The sequence below is a fragment of the Dreissena polymorpha genome, chromosome 12, assembly GCF_020536995.1.
Source record: "Dreissena polymorpha isolate Duluth1 chromosome 12, UMN_Dpol_1.0, whole genome shotgun sequence".
NCBI classification, from domain to species: Eukaryota; Metazoa; Mollusca; class Bivalvia; order Myida; family Dreissenidae; genus Dreissena; species Dreissena polymorpha.
Window position 1 is genome coordinate 41331593 of NC_068366.1, and position 20405 is coordinate 41351997.

Here is a 20405-nt window from a genome sequence, read left to right on the forward strand (position 1 = left end):
AATTAACTGACCAGTTTATCGTAACTAAGTTTAAGGGTTCAGCCACAAACAACTGGTTCTTATACAGAAATTAAAAGAAATTGCAAAAGTGTCAAATTTAACATCTAGAGTTATATTAAAACTCAAAACCACAACAACAACAACAGCAAACAAATAACAGGTACCAACATATCTGACTATTTTACTCTTTACAAAATCAGGTTCCATATCAATTGTAATTATGATTCTTAAACTAACATTGAATTACGAAGGGGGATCAGTGATGTTGGTAGCTTTTATTTAAGAGGGGTATATAGAAGTGAACTTGTCTGTCGGTTTGTCGGTTGGTCCGTATTAAGTGTCCGCTCTCTCATTAAAGTTGTTTTCATCCAATCTTCATCAAACCTTGGTCAGAAGTTGAATTTAGATTATGTCTAGGTCAAGAATGAATATGGGTCATGTCGGATCAAAAACTAGGTAACGGTGTCACTTAGTGCGTTTTAAAAATTCAGCATGTTGTCCGTTCTCTAATTCAAGTAGTTTTCATGCAATCTTCACGAAACTTGATCACAAGTTTTATCTAGATGATCTCTGGGCCTAGTTTGAACATGGGCCATGCCGGGCCAAACACTAGGTCATGGGATCACTTAGTGTGTTTTAAACATTGAGCAGTGTGTCCGCTCTCTAATTGAAGAAGTTTACTTCCGATCATCTCCAAACTTGGTCAGAAGTTTTATATAGATGATCTCAAGGCCATGATCGAACATAATACATGCCGGGCCAAAAACTTGGCCACGAGTTCATTTAATGCGTTTTACACATTAAGTATGGTGTCCGCTCTCTATTGCAAGTACGTATCATCCGCTCTTCAACAAACTCGGTAAGAAGTTTGATCTAGATAATCTTATGTTCATGGTCACGTTCGAACATGGACATTGCACGGCCAAAACCTAGGTCATGGGGTCACGGGTGCGTTTTACACATTCAGCATGGTGTTCCATATTTCAAGTACTTTTCATCTGCTCTTCATGTGGGGGTATTTGTCACATCTGTTTCAATGCTCTAGTTTTTTGTGAATGGCTTTTTGAGAGAGTATCAAGTTTGTTGCCAGGGTTGAACCCGCATTGTGTTACTTAAAATTTTTATGAAATGCTTATACAGTCTTAATTATTTTTGTCTTAACTGAGACATGGCATACTTAATTGCAGAAACCTGGATAGCAAAGCGAGAGTTTCTTCTTGAAGCATTTGCAACAGCAGCAGTCATCATCTTGAGATTCTGGCATCTCCATTGTGAAGGACCCTCAGTCTGTGATCATCATGCAGAGCGAACCTCAGGTGTGTGTTCAAGTCATGTGTACATGTAAGTTTATTGCACGTTCAGAGATGTGTGGGTGCATGTAGATTTACCTTTGTCTGCCCATACGTTCATCCTGCTGTTGGATGTAAATGTCCAGTCTTAACTCAAAAAGTATTGATTCTAGTGTGACTAAACAAAACATACTTTCCAGACTGTGAACTTGCCTACTTCTGTATTAGGTTTCTTAACATAAATGGAATTTTGAGACAAAAGCCAAATGTGGGTGTATGTTGGCAATCCATTTTTCCTACTTCACAAAAGACATTTGAGTCCAATGGCAAAATGTATATTCACAATCAAATCCCTATCCAAATTGTTTGGTAATAAAAGGTTACACTTCAATTTAAATATTAATTATTATTGTATGAATAGTTTCAGGACCATCATGATCTGTATAGATTCAAATCATATAAGTAACATTCTGAAATACCAAGTGCTGTGCTGTTTCTTGCTTTTTCATCGGTATAAAAAATTAAATGAAAAACTGACATTTTCAGTTACGAGTGTTTCTTTTTCAGATGCCATTTGACGAAATCAAGCCATCCAATCAGAAACACAGCCTGCTGCAGCAGTTATTATCATATTGATCCCAGTCAAACCTAAGAAGCTCAAAGATGAATACTGTTTTAGATGTGCTAGTCTCTACATACCTCCTGGTTTGTTCAGCCCTTACTTTGACTCTTTGAACTTTGACTTTTATGACGGGTGGACATGAATGACCTTGTTTAGATTGAAATGGCCGAATGACACATCACAAAAATTCAAGTGGAAAGCCAGAAAGTCATGTCAACAGCCACATTGTGTATGTGACCAGCCAAGTTGTATTCAACGAAAAACAATAGTTTACGTTTTATTTTTTATGTTACCAACCAAGTTGAATTCCAATAATAACAATAGTTTATGTATTTTGGAAATTATGATGCATGTTAAGTATTTTAAAAGCATGCATATTAAATGTCTATCTAATGTATTATGAAACTTTAATTACAGATTTTGATCCTGATAATGGTAATAAATGGGAAATGTTACCAAAGATTTTTTAAGATTGTCAAAGATGTTTAAATGATGCTGGTAACTTGGACAAAATTGAAAAAATATTGTAGTATTTGTTATAAGACATGTTTCAGTTTTCTGTTTTTTATCCGTAAATATAGATAAGCTAGGGGAAAATATTTATTCAGAAAGGTGTAAAATGTTTACGCTTCAGATTTTTGTCTATCAACCTTCTGAAAACAATACTAGTCAATTGGCTCATTCGGGTCGGTATTCGATCATGAATCTTGTTTAGTAGCATACTATGTATTTCATGGGAATATAAATAAATTCAGGGCAAAATTATTTAATCTACCTGAAATAATCGATTCTGTATTTACTACTAGTACTTTGTTGATTTCAATGGATATTGTTTGTTAAATGATTAGAGTATGACTGTGGTTGAAAAGCTTTAAATGAAACTGTGAATTAAAAAATAAATATTTGTTGTAGAGTTTCATGAAAAATGACAAAAGATTGTTAAGTTGTGTTGTTTTATCATATACTAACATGGTCATAAGTGTTAAAATTTGTTTTCGGACGTAATAGTTTATTATGCTTAATATTTGTATATGTACATAAAGACGACAAGATTGTATCCTCTTTAATCAGTGAGCAACTTAATCAAGATATCTTGATCACTGTATCAAGTGTATATTTTGCCATTTATACATAGAGCAACTGTAAAACAATTGTATTTTAAATGTAATGTATCCATGTATTGTTGCCATTTTTATTAGATAAACGCACTGTTAACATTAATTTGTACAAACTATTGTTATAAAAAACATTTCTTGTTTCAATGCTAAAATATGTATTAAACTGTTAAAATAATGCACAGTAACAACTTCTGAAGAGAAAAATATACTTAAGGCAATAGAAACACATTGTTATATGAAATGCTTTTTATTAAGAACACCTACTTAAAATTTGTTTAATTTTGTTTAACATTATCTGAAGAAAAAATAGTACCTTGTAATTTGAAATCAGTCAATGAAAAAAAAGGGAGTGTTGCCATATGCTAACAATAGTCAAGAAGTGCAAATGCCTTTATGGTTAATACAACAGAGCAATACAATTTGCTTAAACTAGAGCACCACATAAAGGGTGCCATGCTCGGCTACGGGTGCAGTTTTGAATAAATGAAAGCTTGACATAATTTATTTGAGAGGTCACAGTGACTTGACCATTGACCTAGTGACACCAAAATGGGTGTGGTGTGTAGAACTCATCAATGTGCATCTACATATGAAGTTTGAAAGTTGTAGTTGGAAGCACTTTGATTTTAGAGCCAATGTTAAGGTTTAAGCACGACACGGACGGCGGACAACACAACGAACTAGCTATGACATTACCTCGGGTTTTCTCCGAAAATACCCAGCTACAAATAAAAACAAAGATGTCTGTTTTGCAATTTTTTTTAACACTTATGAATGTGCTTATATTAAACGTGAACAGTATTGACATATTGCTTATGATAAAGATTGACATTTTATTAGTTTTGTAACAGCGTGTTTGACCTTTCAAATTGACCCTCCCACAATCCCTTATTCGCTTTCAGTGGGGCCAGTTTCTGTACATCTTCCACTACAAGTTCTGCAAATGTTATATGACCAGATTTCCTCATATTTGGGAATGTTTATATTTAACTTTTATTGAATGCATGAAACATGTTTGTTCTGTTTTTGAAAAGCTGAAAATAGCTTGATGTTTGTAAATTGTGAGACATGTTAGATCAAATTGATATATAGAAAAAAACACATTTTGCATTAACTTGTATTGGTAGCTAAACAACACATGTTTCCAAATACAAATTTAAGTATTTGGTAAAAATATAATTGTGCTATATTTGTCATATCGGATGAAATGCAATTTTAATTATAATGTGTTTATATGTTCGTATTCTCCAAATAATCATTTTAAATAAGTAAATATAGGGTAATCATGTCTATGGAAAGTATCCGTAGGCATGTTTTAAATGCTTGTGTACCTCATATGGATCAGGGTCTTTCTAAATTATTGCATGATTGTTAATGCCTATGTCTGATTGTGTAAATATCTTCAAAGATACTTGTTAAGAGGATTTTAATATTAAAAGATAAATTAGCATCTTAACTATAACCGGGCATCTTTTGCATTTATTTTAACGTGTTTATATTGTTTGGCTTACCGAGTTTAATATTGTCTATATATTCGTGCGTAATTTTATTGTGGTTGTTTTGTTAAGACAAAGCGCATATCACTAATGCTGTTGTTTTTGTTTTATGATATATGTAAATAATTAAACATGTTTATTTTGGTGATATGTATTTCCCAGGCCCGTACCCAGGCACTGGGCCCAGGGGCCCGGGCCCCCCCAGCTGGCTGTCGAGTAATGATTTTTTAATAATGGGCCTATTGCAAATTTTCTCACATGAAAGGGCCCACAGTACACTTCCCTGCAATACAAACGTGCAGATGTGTTTTATTGCCCCTGATACACAAGGGGATTAGCGCTAATTTACTCGCCAGTGGAGATAAGCCCCTAGGCATTATTTTCTTATCACCTTGTACACACATCCCCGATCTGTCAATTACCTATTGTGCTCAATGCTTCATCTTTTGATGGTGGGTGTAACACGTCTTTTGATTGGACAAGGAAAGAGAAACAGCGAATGGATGGAACTGATACAGAAGTTCGTAGGTCTGAACGATAATAGTGTTTTCTCTTTTGAATTCAAACCTCCTCTAGAATCATAGCTTATTAAACATTTCTGTGAAAACTGTGTTGTAGATGATGAACATTTTATAATGAATTTACTTTGAAATTTTATATAGAGGAGGTTTGATTTCAAAGAGAAAATACTAGTAGGTTATATGTCAGTTACTGACATATAACCATAGTAGTATTTTCTCTCTGAAATCAAACCTTCTCTACAGGCATACTTTATGTCACATTTCATAATAAAGTTTTTTTTAGTTTCAAAGGTTGCTTTTACTTCTTTATAAAGTGTAATACATTTCTGAAATCTAAAGCTTTATACATGTGTGTGAATTTCACACCAAGGGGTCGTTGATAAAGCATGTCACGCTTTTTTTTACCATTTTTACCCCGGCATGTCACAAACTGTTACAAAATCTTGGACCCCCCTCCCCTAAGGGACGTCACAAACTCACACTTTCGAACATTTTTTTAAAAGTAATACTTAATTTAAATTTAATCTTAAACTAAATTCACTATTAAACCGTATTAAAATTTCACTTACCGGTAAAAGAACTATTACATCACAGGCTTTTATAACTGTAGGGTTGTTACGATGAGCAGTATGAATATTTATCCACGTGTTAACGTCTAATAAAAACGAAATTATAATTAAGATTTTCTTTCAACCCTTTACTAACTAAATATGGAACAGTCCAATTATTTCGTCATTGAAATCTGTGTGGAGGTTGTGCCTATTGAATAAGCCGGCTCAGCCAAGTTGCCTATAAAACATTCGAACAACAGAATCAGGAGATACGCAATTCGTCTTATTTTGACATAAAACTAATTTAAATGTTTCACAAATTTTTGAAAATTATTTTTTAATTCTACTAAAGAAATAATAAATAAATTATACAATTTTTTTTAAATAAATGTGTGACATCACACATGGCCTGACTCCCCTCCCCCATGTCACAAACTGTCACTTTCTTACTACCCTCCCCCCACCTGGAGCGTGACATACTTTATGGACGGCCCGTAATGGTTAAAGCTTTAGACTTCAGAAAGGTGCTGATTTACTTGTTATATATCCATAAATTTATAACACAACATATGTTTCTATATGCATTAAAATTTACCTTGAACAGTGCCTAATAAAAAAAATCTATTCCGGAGGGGCAACCCCTCCCGCACCCTCCCCGTTTGGGCCCCCCCAGTCAACATTTCCTGGGTACGGCCCTGATTTCCCAATCTAAGTGTAATGTTGCATTCTCAATAAAGTACATTGTTATACACGTGGAATAGTATTGCTAAGTGACAATTTGTTGTCTTTACAAATAAAAACCGCAAGGATTGTCGTATCAATTTTATAGCTTTCCCCTATTGAACTGGTGTAAAAACGTGACCGTGAGCTCATTTTGTTTAATGTTAACTGCCAATATATATATATATATATATATATATATAGAAAGAAATTGTTCAAACAGTGTAAAAAATGTGTATCTTATACCCTAGCGCTGTTGACTACACGTCTTCTTTAGGGGTGTATACAGATATGAGTTAACGATTCCCCAGTGCGAATGCACAAAAGAGGTTAACTTATTGGCTTTCAGTCTTGTTTTTTTTAGTTATGTGTCGTTTTATTTTTTATGCCCCCCTTCGAAGAAGAGGGGGTATATTGCTTTGCTCATGTCGGTCGGTCGGTCTGTCGGTCCGTCCACCAGGTGGTTGTCAGATGATAACTCAAGAACGCTTGAGCCTAGGATCATGAAACTTCATAGGTACATTGATCATGACTCGCAGATGACCCCTATTGATTATGAGGTCACTAGGTCAAAGGTCAAGGTCACGGTGACCCGAAATAGTAAAATGGTTTCCAGATGATAACTCAAGAACGCTTGTGCCTAGGATCATGAAACTTGATAGGTAGATTTATCATGACTCGCAGATGATCCCTATTGATTTTCAGGTCACAAGGTCAAGGTCACGGTGACCCGAAATAGAAAAAATGGTTTCTGGATGACAACTCAAGAACGCTTAGGCGTAGGATCATGAAACTTGATAGGTAGATTGATCATGACCTGCAGATGAAATATTGATTTTCAGGTCACTAGGTCAAAGGTCAAGGTCACGGTGACCCGAAATAGTAAAATGGTTTCCGGATAATAACTCAGGAATGCTTAGGCCTAGGATCATGAAACTTCATAGGTACATTGATCATGACTCGCAGATGTCCCCTATTGATTTTCAGGTCACTAGGTCAAAGGTCAAGGTCACGGTGACCCGAAATAGTAAAATGGTTTCAGGATGATAACTCAAGAACGCTTATGGCTAGGATCATGAAACTTCATAGGTACATTAATCATGACTGGCAGATAACCCCTATTAATTTTGAGGTCACTAGGTCAAAGGTCAAGGTCACGGTGACCCGAAATAGTAAAATGGTTTCCCGATGATAACTCAAGAACGCTTATGGCTAGGATCATGAAACTTCATAGGTACATTGATCATGACTCGAAGATGACCCCTATTGATTTTCAGGTCACTAGGTCAAAGGTCAAGGTCACTGTGACAAAAAACATATTCACACAATGGCTGTCACTACAACTGAGAGCCCGTATGGGGGGCATGCATGTTTTACAAACAGCCCTTGTTTATTTATTTATTTATTCATATTAAAATTGTGTTATAGACTGACGCCCGTAATATAAATTATATCGATGTTTTAATGAAAAATATTATAATTTGCAGTGAACGTTTTGCATTCAGTATTGTGTCATATTTATTCTTCGTTTTATGATTATGTACATACACTTATTAAAATTGTGTGTTATAAAATGGCGCTTACAATGTTTATTATATCGATTTAACATTTAAATGATTAAAATGGAAGTTAGAATTTAGTGTGAAGTTGTTTTATTTTTTATATGTCGTTTTTATATATATATATACACATACACAAACATATATATAAATATTTAATATAATATAATGGGCGTCGGACCATTGTGTTTTTGCTTCTATACAAAACAAAATGATATTGTCAAACGAGTGGCCAGATTCGCTGAAGTGTGCTTGTTCAATGCCAGTTTTGTTTCGCAACATATTGTTTCTTACATATACTGCACGTCATCAGGTATGGGGCATTTGCAGTTTTACAGTTGTGGTTACCTTTAATGGACGAAATGGCACTAGATGTGGCTTTGAATGTATTTGATGGGCGCATCATGTTGCATATTTGGCAACGCATGGTTTTGATTCTCCTAGAACAGCTTCTTCGGAAGTTGGTGTACTTTTGGCACGTAACAGTATGGGTCTTCTATATGCCAAAATGGGCTTTTCAGGAATTATACGTTTAAGCTTGCTTGATTTTTCGATTGTGGTCTAGTGGCGGTCAATGATGTCTTTTATTTAAGGTAGCCCTGGATGGTAAGTGACCTCAACCGGTATACGAGTGTTTGGCGTTTTGCTTTTGTATTTGAGTAGGTCTTTATATATATATAAATAAAGCCGCGCTATAGGGAAAAGTGGTTAATGCACGTGCGTAAAGCGTCGTCCAAGATTAGCCAGTGAAGTCCGCATAGGCTAATCAGGAACGACACTTTCCGCCTAAACATGATTTTTGCTAAGAAGATACTTTATTTTAAAGAAAAAAATCATAGAAGCGGAAAGTGGCATCCATGATTAGCCTGTGCGGACTACACAGGCTGTCTGGAACGACATTTTATTGACATGCATTAAACCCCTTTTCATAGAGCAAGGCCGATATATATTTATGATATGGGTAACAAACAAACAAGTACTTCTTCGACTGTAACAGGAAAACGAACACCGTTGACGTTATGTTGTTCATTGATTAAAGAGATATTTTTTATGTCATACCATTGTCCTCTTATTGTATAAACTTTACAAAGTACGCGATTGTTCTGCTCAATAATAAATCAAAACACAATGCGCATTCGATCCCGAACTGTCGGCTGCTAACATTCTCTCCGGTGCGCACGTGCAGAAAATGGACGACAATTAGTCTCACTTTTTTTACTTCACATACTTCCGGTCCGCGTTAAACATCTAGAGGGACGCGTGGTTTGTGTGTTTTCAAACAGGCGCTTAATTGGCGTGAATCAAGCGCCTCTAATGCAGTGACCAGAGCGACGCGCTTAATTTGAAATCCAGATTTGCAAGGCTTAATCGATTCCAAAATAAACAAACACGCGGACAGACAAAACATGGAACGCCATTGATAGTCTGTTTACGCGTGCCTCGTAAATATGGCTTTCAAATGGAGGAATTTAAATATGAAAATAATTCAGCAGCGATCTTTGAAAACGGGTCTTTATGCATGTGTGTAAAGTGTCGTCCTAGATAAGCCTGTGCAGTCCAACCAGGATAACAAGAACGATACTTTCTGCATGTATTGCATTTTACATTTCAAGGAAGACTACTTCACGAAATCTAATCAAGACGTAAAGTGTCGTCCCTGATAAGCCTGTGCAGTCAGCACATGCAACGACACTCCTCATTAACGAAAGTTTTCGTTTACAGGAAGTATTTTTTTCAGCGAAAATCCAGTTCTGGCTAAAAGTGGCGTAAGGTAATAACTTAACGGACCTATAGGCTAATCGGGACGACACTTTACACACATGCATTAGGCCTCGTTTTCCAAGTGCGCGGCTCAAGTGTTTTGTACCTCTTGCCGACGTCAAATTTCGCAGCGGTTATTCCTGACGTATGCTTTAAAGTATACAAGTTATTTCTGTGTTGGAATGACTTTGATTTAGAAGATGAACACCATTTTAATATGTGTATGCCTCTGAGATATGAAAAACTTATATAAGCCATTTTGTAAAAACCCATCTGTATATAAATTTCCACAACTTACTAGTTTCATGTGACAAATCAATAATTTATAATGTTTGTACATTTATTAAATAAGCTTTTGTTAAAAGAAATACAATACTTAATAATTCTGTTCATTAAACTTCAGTACCGCGTTGATAGAACCTAGGTGTTCTTACCATCGATTGTTTTTATTGGTATTTTTATTCTCTTGAATGTTATCTTGTTATGCCTTGTTTCGAGACAGAAAATAGTATGTGTATTTAAGCATGAAGACAATGTAAAATTGTATAAATCTGAATAAACTATCTTTCTGTGTATCTGCTTTCTTCAAGCCTCAATTCCTATTGGAATTTAAGGGTTAAGATGGAAATATGTTGCTTTGCTTAATTGTTTGCAACACTCTTTGAGTGCACAAACGTGTGTTAACGTTGTTGTTGTCTTTTACAGCAAACAAACTCACCTTCAAGGCATCAGAGAAACGAAAAGTGCACTGGTAATCTTAAATTCTACTGCTGTAGTGAGAATTCGGCATTCGCTTTGTCATGATCATGGGAAGTACCAAATCAAGGTGTTATTATTATTAAGTCTCGTGGTATAAAGATATATCACTGTGTAAATTATATAACCTTACAGCTATAGACCTTTTTGCACAATAAGCAAAAACTGATTAGGGTGCGAAGTAACGTTACTCGCAGAATTCCAGAACGAGGCTGAACGTGTATCCATTCATAATAGGGAACTAAATAAGTTTGATAAATTTCTTTTTCTGCAACTGTTGTATACCTCGATAGCATTTTCTAACATTTTATATTAACTTTGTTTGATGTCCCTATCTTGTCGTTAGTATTGTTGAAGTGTAAAACACAAAATTGTTGAAAACTGGCAATTTTCGTTGTATGTTAAATACGTCCTTTAAAGGGGCCTTTTCACAGATTTTGGCATGTTTTGAAGATTGTCATTAAATGTTTTATATTGAAAATTTTAACATTGGATATAAAAACTTCACTAAAAAATCAAGAATTAATTTTTTTTTAAAGAAAAAAAAGGTAACCCTGAGCAGGGATCGAACCACTGACCCCTGGTGTAAAAACATTCTCCCACTTAGACCACTCGGCCATCCTTCCGAATACAATGACAGGTGTATTTTATACTTCATATTACCATTCCTCGTAGTTTCACAAAATATAACGATAACAACAGAACTCTCCAAATTATTAATTCGTTTCGCGTTGCAACGCTTTATAATTTTCGGGTTTTTAAATCGTCAAAGGATGCATATGATGGCTATTTTAGAGCATGGTACCTGTTCAGTATAATTATTTCCTCACAAATATCATAACTAAAACGAAGATTTGCGAATCTGACACAACTTTTCTCAATTTTGTCAATTAACCCAAACGTGAAAAGGTCCCTTTAAAGTTAGGAACGTTTTTCGTTGTAAACAATATTATCATGTTCATATATTTTCATGACGCCAAAGTGAATAAAGTGAATAAAAATATTTCACACCATATGATGAGGGGATGAACATATCCCCACGGAGGACTGTCGCCGTTTATTAAGTGAATTCGCGCCACAGACTGACCAGAGAGTACGCCAAGCCGCCAGAGGGCATTGACCTTATCGCGATGACGTCACAAAAGGGGCAGTCCCTTAGCGACGGTGAAAACAATGCCCTAGATACGGTCGATTTACTACGCTGATTGAGCACCTCTGCTGATATTTCGTCATTTGCATTCCTATTGGGAAGTCGATAGGTAATTAGATGTCCTGTAATTGGTGTTTAAAATGTCTTTTGACTATTATGAAGGGTTAGATTGCACTTCAAAAGCACGATATGGTAAGAAAATAAAACTAATTGGACTTAATGAATGTCCGTACAAATTGCAAGTTGGATGTTTGAAAAATGACCCGACCATGTGGCCGATGATCGAGTACGGCGACATTCATGATTAACTTTCTCACTGAGACACCGGGTAAATTCGTTTATTCTGTGAAAATGGAAGTATCCTTGTAGATGTTGATGTAATGAGTATATTCGTTCTTTTCAGGGTTCATTCATCTTCGAACATTATAATTATATTTCTACTATGTCAATTTATCATGCTAATGTGAAGCTGTAAAATACGTAGGGACATCTGGTACATGACTTACTGAAAGCCTTAGTTGTGTTCATTGTTGTTAAAGACTCACTCACTAAGACTGCTCGCTATTTCAATACTTTAATGCTCACTCTCTTGGACTCTGTATATATATATAAACTAAATCACCGTGACGACAACGTCATGAACGTCACCGACGTCATTAACAATAAGATATGTTCTATGAAAAGATCTCAAGGATGTAACAATTGTAATGAGTACGAGTGACAAATATTAAACTTAACACACATATATCTGTATAAATATTTGTTTTTCAAACATTATTTACCCCCGTTGCTGTCAAACGTAATTTCTTTTTTATGACGTCGATCGTTTATTGTCGTTACATTAAATCTTAATACGGAATGACGTCTTTTTAATTAACTGATACACGCTTAATACGTTACTTGTTTTTTTACGTAAATTTTATAATTATTAAATACTTTAATAAATTAATCGGGCTAGATTCTTTACGGTGTAAATTTCTGATAATCTAAATTGGACATGACTTTATATTTGACCATGTCACATATCTAATTTAAGCAACTGTTAAGTACATCGGCGTTAATTATTCATCCAAATGACTGCTTAATACTACCAGAAATAGGAGACATGGTGGCATCTATCGTGTTAAATGACACTGTCTGGACCACCCAGTGTGGTTTATGACACCTTTTTGTCAGTTCAGTTTGGACACTATTTGATCAAAACGAGATAATCGGATTATGCAAAACAAAGGGGCAATTAAACGTCAGAATACAAAAGCTTACACGATTTTAAGACTGATGCAAACAATCAAATGAAACATATTGCATTTAATTTAATTAAATGTTTATTTAAGGTGTCAACGTGTTTTATAAAGCAACTGTATATTCAATTATTTCGGCATTACAAATTTGGCTTAAATGACTGCTCGGTATGACAAGAGATGACATAGAGGTATCATAAATTGTGTTTAATGACCACATGTGGTTTATGCAGAGCCCCAAGTATAGGTCCCCAGCTGGCTTTATGACACCGTGTTTTCTTTGTCTGGACAGTATCCGATCATAACGATATAATCAGTTTGTGATGAAGAAAGGGGCATTCAAATACCTAACATGCGGAAACAAAAAGTGTCGAAATTGGTGTGAATTAAATAAAAACAATAACATTTATCATGAGAATTTATTTAATACGTAACAAGGTAATAAGGTAACAAATATAGAGGTTCAAATCAGCTACTATATGTTGCATATATTTAAAATTTATTGGTTGTTTGTTTTCATCCTTATTTGTGTTCGTTCATTTCATTAAATTTATTATGAAATAATTTCTATTTCTGGGTATTTTTATTCTAAAAAATGGTCGCGAAGATATGCCTTAACTTAAGAAATTGCGAGCAGTGTTAAATATTTCAATGCAAGTAAAATGGCGACAGCGCTTTTGTTTTCACCGTCGTCAAGGGGCATGTAACTCTAACTGACGCAAGTGCCCGGATGTTGCGATAAGGTCAATTGGACCCGCAGATAAAATATGAAAGTATTAAATATGTGTGAAAATCCCATTAGCCCGTCACCGCGGTCCCCATATGAGATATGTACTCGACGCCATGCCAATATGTACCGCTGTGATAAACATCTATAGACGTAAATACGTCGATATTTTGTTGATAAACCCCGCCGTTTATGTAAACCTACATTAACATGACATGTTAAATAAATTCTGCGGCACATGCATATAAAGCTTTGGCAATGGTGACCTTAACAAAACCGCATATTGCATAAATTATGTCGTCTTTAGATAAGTTACTTTTGCAATAAACATATGCAATGTTATATTTAACACAATCTCACAAATAACAATAAACGACCGCATGTTCGTAAAAAATGTAAACGATATGTGTTTGTCTCATGTTCACACACATACTATTGCTGACTGGAATATTGGGTATCCGGAGAAGTGCCCCCCCGGAGAACTGCCCCCCGGAGAACTGCCCCCTTATTTTAAAGGTGGCGGAGAGGTGCCCCCCCCCCCATCAAATCGGTAGGGGCGGAGAACTGCCCCCCTGTCAGAATTTAGTAGGCGGATATCTGCCCCCCCATCAAATCTGTAGGGGCGGAGAACTGCCCCCCGGTGTCATATTAGTTATTAGTTACGTAGTGAAAACAATACTTACGGGTAATTTTACGTTATCGCCGTACACATTTTATCCGGTAACAATTTAATTTCAGTACAAGTATATTACCATTTATCGAACTGAATAACACAAATTGTCTAGAGGTATGTGATAATACTGTTTAAGGCCCTTGGTACGCATCTGCACCACTCACTATACATGAATGCCTTGTAAAAGTCGTGTTTTAATAAGAGCGCGAAACATAGTCGAGATCCACACAGGAAACGCGTGCGTGTTAATACTGGCAATGTGTTGCAACTAAATATAGACGTGCAACTCGGTACTTATGGAGGAAAAGTTACATCGGAATTAATTTACATTATAAAGATAGTATTGACCCATGGAAAAAAGTTAATTGACATATAAAAAAGTAAATTAATAGGCAAGGCAAAGGCAATAATTTAGCTGACTTGAAGAAAAAAATGAAGTGAAGTTGAATTTATAAGCAATTTATTTATGTTGTTTAGTTAATTCATGTCTTCTAGCACCTTATCCGTCGGTAGCATCGCCAGACCGTCGAGTCGTCCGCAGTTTGCATTTTGAGCAGATCATGTCGACATGCCAAACAAACAAAATCGGTAACAGTTGCTTTAATTAGCAGCTAATAAGGCAGGCAGAGAACTTGTTACCGTTAACGATAAGTACCGCGATCTTTTAATCTTTTAATTGGTAGACCGGACCGACCTTAATTGTTAAGAACTTGTTAGCTTTGAATAAAGCCGCATACGGGTTTATTATATTGAACCGTCCAAATCCGTAATTGGCGAAAACAAACAAATAAATTATTGTTTTCAGCTGGCATAAGGATGGATTAAATTGCATGCTAATTGTTTGTTTTTATTACGGGGAAAATATCAAATAATTCAGCCGCGAAAACTTTTTATTAGCAAAAAGTTATTTGTTTTTCTTTGTTCACATTGACGAAAATCACGTGATTATAAAGTTGGCGACGTGACGACGTCCATGCCGAGGTAGGTATTTTATGCCGTTTTAAAACTTTTATTACTTGTACAACTTTATATTACTTTTGACATTTCACTCAATTTCCATACATAATAGCAAGAAAGTTACTGGCGTTATTGTCATTATAATACTCGCTTTATATATCACCGCTAATAATTTTTTTAATAATCTTTAATTAGGGGGCACTTCTCCGGGTCATCAATTCTGACAGGGGGGCAGTTCTCCGCCCCTTATTAATCAGCAGGGGGGCAGTTCTCCGCCCTATACAAAAACAGTGAGGGGGCAGTTCTCCGCCCAGTGAAAAATCTTTGGGGGGGGGGGCAGTTCTCCGGGGGGGGCACTTCTCCTAGAGCCGGAATATTGGGCTCAGGAGTTTGTGGTTTTACAGGGCCGTACCCAGGATTTTTTTACTTGGGGGGCCCAACCGGGAAGGGTTTGGGAGGGTTCCCCCCTTCCTATATATATACTTTTTTTAATTTGGCACTTTGCAAGGTGAATTTTAATGCTTATAAAAACGTATTTGTGATGTGAATTAATGGAATATAACAAGTAAATCAGTACATTTCGGAAGTCTTAAACTTTAAACATTGGTGTGAATTCACAACAATATTAAAAGCTTTAGATTTCCGAAACTTACAGGTTTAAACTGACGATTATCCACATCAACTCTCGTATTGCTTCCACCATTTTTTTTCACAAATCAATAACGTCACAGGTTTTTTTAAATCTGATTTTTTGGGAAAGACCTTGCCATTTTTGAGGAAAAAAATTGCGCGTAACGCCTATTTTTTTGGGGAAATAAAGAAAGTCTTAAATAATCAATTTAACATATTTTACTGTTTTCACAAATCAATAGCGTGACAGGTTTTTTTAATCTGATTATTTGGGAAAGACCTTGTCATTTTTGAGGAAAAAATGCGCGAAACGCCTAATTTTTGAGGGAAATAATGAAAGTCTTAAATAATCAATTTAACATATTTTACTGTTTTCAAACAAATTCAAGGAAAGAGATAATTTAAGTATACAATATTTTCTACACTGGATCAGGTTAACTTATATAATGAGATCGATTGTTTGTTTCAATTTTCAATTTTTTACCAATGAGCCATTAATAGGTTGATATTACTCAATTCTCGGTACTCAATTATTTTAAATACTGAATTCTGCCAAATTCTTATCTGTTGCTCGGCAAATTTATGAATCTGTTTTTCTTTTAAACAAACATGTTAACTATCTCATCGTAGTCTTTTTCATTGTTTTCCTTTCAAAAATGATAAATACTCAGTTTTAATACCTTCGTCAGTGTTTTTGTTCCGGTTCAAATTCAGGGCCCTATTCTCAATGCAAAAAGTATATATTGGGACCTAAAAATTCCCAATAAAAGGTTTAAAAAAAAAACTTTTAGAAGGGAAAAATACGTCTAGGGCCTTCTCAAAGAAGAAAAAAAACTTGCGACGGCAATTATCAGACCATAGTCTACGAACTCCTGTAGCAGTTGCTTCCATTCGCTGCACGTATCAAAATACATGTTAAATCAACCGTCGATAGATGAAGCATTCATGATCACAATGGGGGACTGATCTGGGATGTGTGTATAAAGCGATAAGAAAACATTGCCTAGAGGCTTATCTCGATTGGCGAGCGTTAATCTCCTTGTTTATCAGGGACAATAAAACATAGTTGCTCTCTTGTTTTGAGGGAAAGTATACTGTGGGCCCTTGCACGAGAGAAAAAAATGCAGTGGGCCTATTATTAAAAAAATCATAGTTCGACAGCCAGCTAGGGGGGGGCCCGGGCCCTTGGGCCCATGGCCTGGGTACGGGCCTGTTTTAACTAGTTCATTGCAGTCTTTATTTCAAATTGCAGTTATATTGTAGCGTTTGATGACTTAATGATTTGTTCTGTAGGAGTTTGAATTTAACGGCTACCGAATTTAACCGTTAACTATACAGTTATATAAAACGCTTTCAAAAAAGATAGTCGTAACAGTTTTTAACTATTAAAATAACAAAATTTGTCTGAAATAAAAATCGGGGCTTTTGCTTCGGCATAGTTTATATGAGGAGCGACATGCGAAAATGGGTCTTAACCGTATGCGGCCAGTTTAGCTCAAGATCAGCCTGCGCATCCGAGCAGTCTGGTAAGGAGCTACCTTATCCGCTTACTAGGCCACGAAACCTAGCCTTTTTTCTAGACGCCAGGCATAAATGGGTTAATATATGAGTCTCGCTCCGGGTAAACAGGGCTTAAAGGGACCTGTTCACGTGTCGGTAAATTGACAATATTAAAACAAAATATTCAGATTCGCAAATTTGCATTGTAGTTACCATATTGTGAGGGAACAGTAATGCTGAAAATTTACCATGCTCTAAAATTTCCGTTACATGCATCTTTTGACGATTTAAAAATCTGCAAAATTATAAAGCGTTGCATTGCGAAACGATTAAATGATTTGGAGAGATCTGTTGTTGTCGTTAGTTTTGGGACACTACGAGGATTGCTTATATAAAGCATAAAATAAATCACTTATTATATCAGCACGGATGGCCGAGTGGTCTAAGCAATTTAACGTCCCATATTAGCCCTTTAGAGTTTCCCGCTTCTTGTGCGGAACATTACACAAAACGTATTGACTGGATTCACATAACTTAGAAAGTATTGAGTGGATTCACATAACTCAGAAAGTATTGACTGGATTCACATGACAGAGAAAATATTGACTGGATTCACATAACTCAGAAAGTATTGACTGGATTCAAATAACTCAGAACGTATTGACTGGATTCACATAACTCAGAAAGTATTGACTGGATTCAAATAACTCAGAACGTATTGACTGGATTTACATAATTCAGAAAGTATTGACTGGATTCAAATAACAGAGAAAGTATTGAATGGATTCACATAACTCAGAAAGTATTGAGTTGATTCACATAGCTCAGATAGTATTGACTGGATCCACATAACTCAGTAAGTATTGACTGGATTCAAATAACTCAGAAAGTATTAACTGAATTCACATAACTCAGAAAGTATTGACTGGATTCACATAACTCAGAAAGTATTGACTGGATTCACATAACTCAGAAAGTATTGACTGGATTCACATAACTCAGAAAGTATTCACTGGATTCACATGACTCAGAAAGTATTCACTGGATTCACATAACTCAGAAAGTATTGACTGGATTCAAATAAAATTACTTGATGAGCAGCTCTCTCTGAAAACTGGGTTTAATGCATGTCCGTTCAGTCCGCCTTTATGGATTCTGGGTTTAATGCATGTCCGTTAAATCCGCCTTTATGGATTTTTTCCTTTAAAGGAACTATCTTCTAAACGAAAATCCAGAAAGGCCGTCTGTGGTTAAACTGTGCAGACTGCACAGACTTATCTTGGACGACAATTTACGCACATGCATTAAACGCCGTTTTCCCAGAGCGTCATTAATTTAGACAAGCACTTAATGTTCCAAATTTGGACCGTTTCTCCCGGCGTACTGCCGGTCAAATCGGTCCAAGTCTAATCGGTCCAACATTGGTGAATGTAGTTTCCGATACGATTTGTATAAATTAATTCACGTTGTATTAATTTGTTTGCATTTGTTAGTCCATGTTCAGTGCAAACATATTATCTCTTATATTTGTTATAATTTTTATGAAATCAAAGTTCGTCTTTTTGTTTTGACAAAAGATAGGAGACGTATAAAACTATCACTGGGTCTTTATGTCTGGGTGATGGTCGGTGGTTTGAATGAGCATGCCGTACCAGAAGTAAACTTTCTTTTTTTCTGTGCGTGATTGTATATGTTTGTTTTGCTGTTTTTTTACTCGACGCTCAACGCTTGTCCGCCATTGTCTGCGGGAATTTGGTTATGAGGTTCCGACACAAACATTCAATTTTGCGAACATATTTCTTTTTAAGCGTAATATAACTGATCACAAACATAATTTACAAAACATATTAATATATAGTGCATGCTTGTACACAAATGTCTCGTTTTCCTGTGTTGCGCGCAATAATGCAGATTTCAAACTTATACATGATAACATGGGAAAGCACTTCGCATTAATGACTTCGTAAGCGCACTACGATAGCCTCTCTTACATCAAATCTTCGCTTTTAACAAACATAAATTAATCACGAAAAACCTGACAGAGGCCAATCTTTGCAAAACATCGTTGTAACTTCTTTATATTATATAAATTGTTAAATGTCATATTTTTTACAAAATGTTTTGAAAAAAAAACAATTACACAACCAGATAAAACATCAATAACACACACTGAAAACTCGACCCCAACTCGTCTTAAGCCCTTTTAACACCGTGATCTGAACGCATTCTTGGGGCATTGACTCAACCATCACAACCACCATCACTAAAACAGCCGCTAACTACGACTCCAACATCAGTTGCCACCACAACTAGCCTCATCACGTCCACCGACTCAACCACACCACCAACACACCGCAACTTCACCACCACCACAACAATAGCATCACCACTATAACCACAACAACCATCACCTACCCCACCCCTACCCGCCCAAAGCTAGAACCGCCACAAACTCAATTACCCCCCCCCCCCCCCGCTTCTGATATCACCACAACAACTTCCACACTCCCACAACCACCACCGCATCTCAACAGCCACCACAACAACGTCCACCGCTATCGCCAAAAACCACCTCCACCATTATCACCATCACTACCACCACCCTCCCAACCACCAGCACAACCATCACCCCCTGTTCTTATTCAAACCACCTCCAGCATCAATTTTACCACCATAGCAAAAACCACCACGACCACACCCCGTTCCTCCCCACCACAACGAACACCCACACCAACAACTACTTCGCGCTTTCGAGCATTGCCATAATAAATTGCATTTCTTACTAAATAAATAGTGTTCCCTTTGATTTAAACTGATGCTCTTTTCAAACGAGTTCATGTAATCTCTGAAACATTGGCCTTTTTTACAGATTTTGGCATGTTACGAAGTTTGTCATTTAATGCTTTATATTGATAAAAGTAAACATTTGATATAAAATGCTCCAGTAAAAAAAATCAATAATAAAATTTAAAAGAAGAAAAAAGGTAACCGTTAGCAGGGCTCGAACCACTGACCCCTGGAGTCCTGGAGTAAAAAGTCTGTGACTTAGACCATTCGGCCATCCTTCCGTATATACCATCAGATGTATTTTATACTTTATATAAGCAATCCTTGAAGTTTCCCAATATATAACG

The 20405-nt window shown here is 36.0% G+C and overlaps 1 protein-coding gene and 1 long non-coding RNA gene across 7 annotated transcripts in view; both read left to right on the plus strand.

Annotated features, from left to right (window-relative positions):
* LOC127852880 (uncharacterized) overlaps positions 1–20405 on the plus strand; it is a 240960-nt gene that overhangs the window by 53648 nt on the left and 166907 nt on the right. The window lies entirely within an intron of this gene.
* On the plus strand, positions 1210–7956 carry LOC127852889 (uncharacterized). Of its 3 annotated transcripts, XR_008036334.1 has the most exons (3): positions 1210–1316; positions 1857–7159; positions 7305–7956. It is a non-coding gene; the product is annotated as an uncharacterized LOC127852889 (long non-coding RNA). The 3 variants fall into 3 exon arrangements; XR_008036332.1 differs by having other exon boundaries at positions 1857–7956; XR_008036333.1 differs by having other exon boundaries at positions 1241–1341; positions 1857–7956.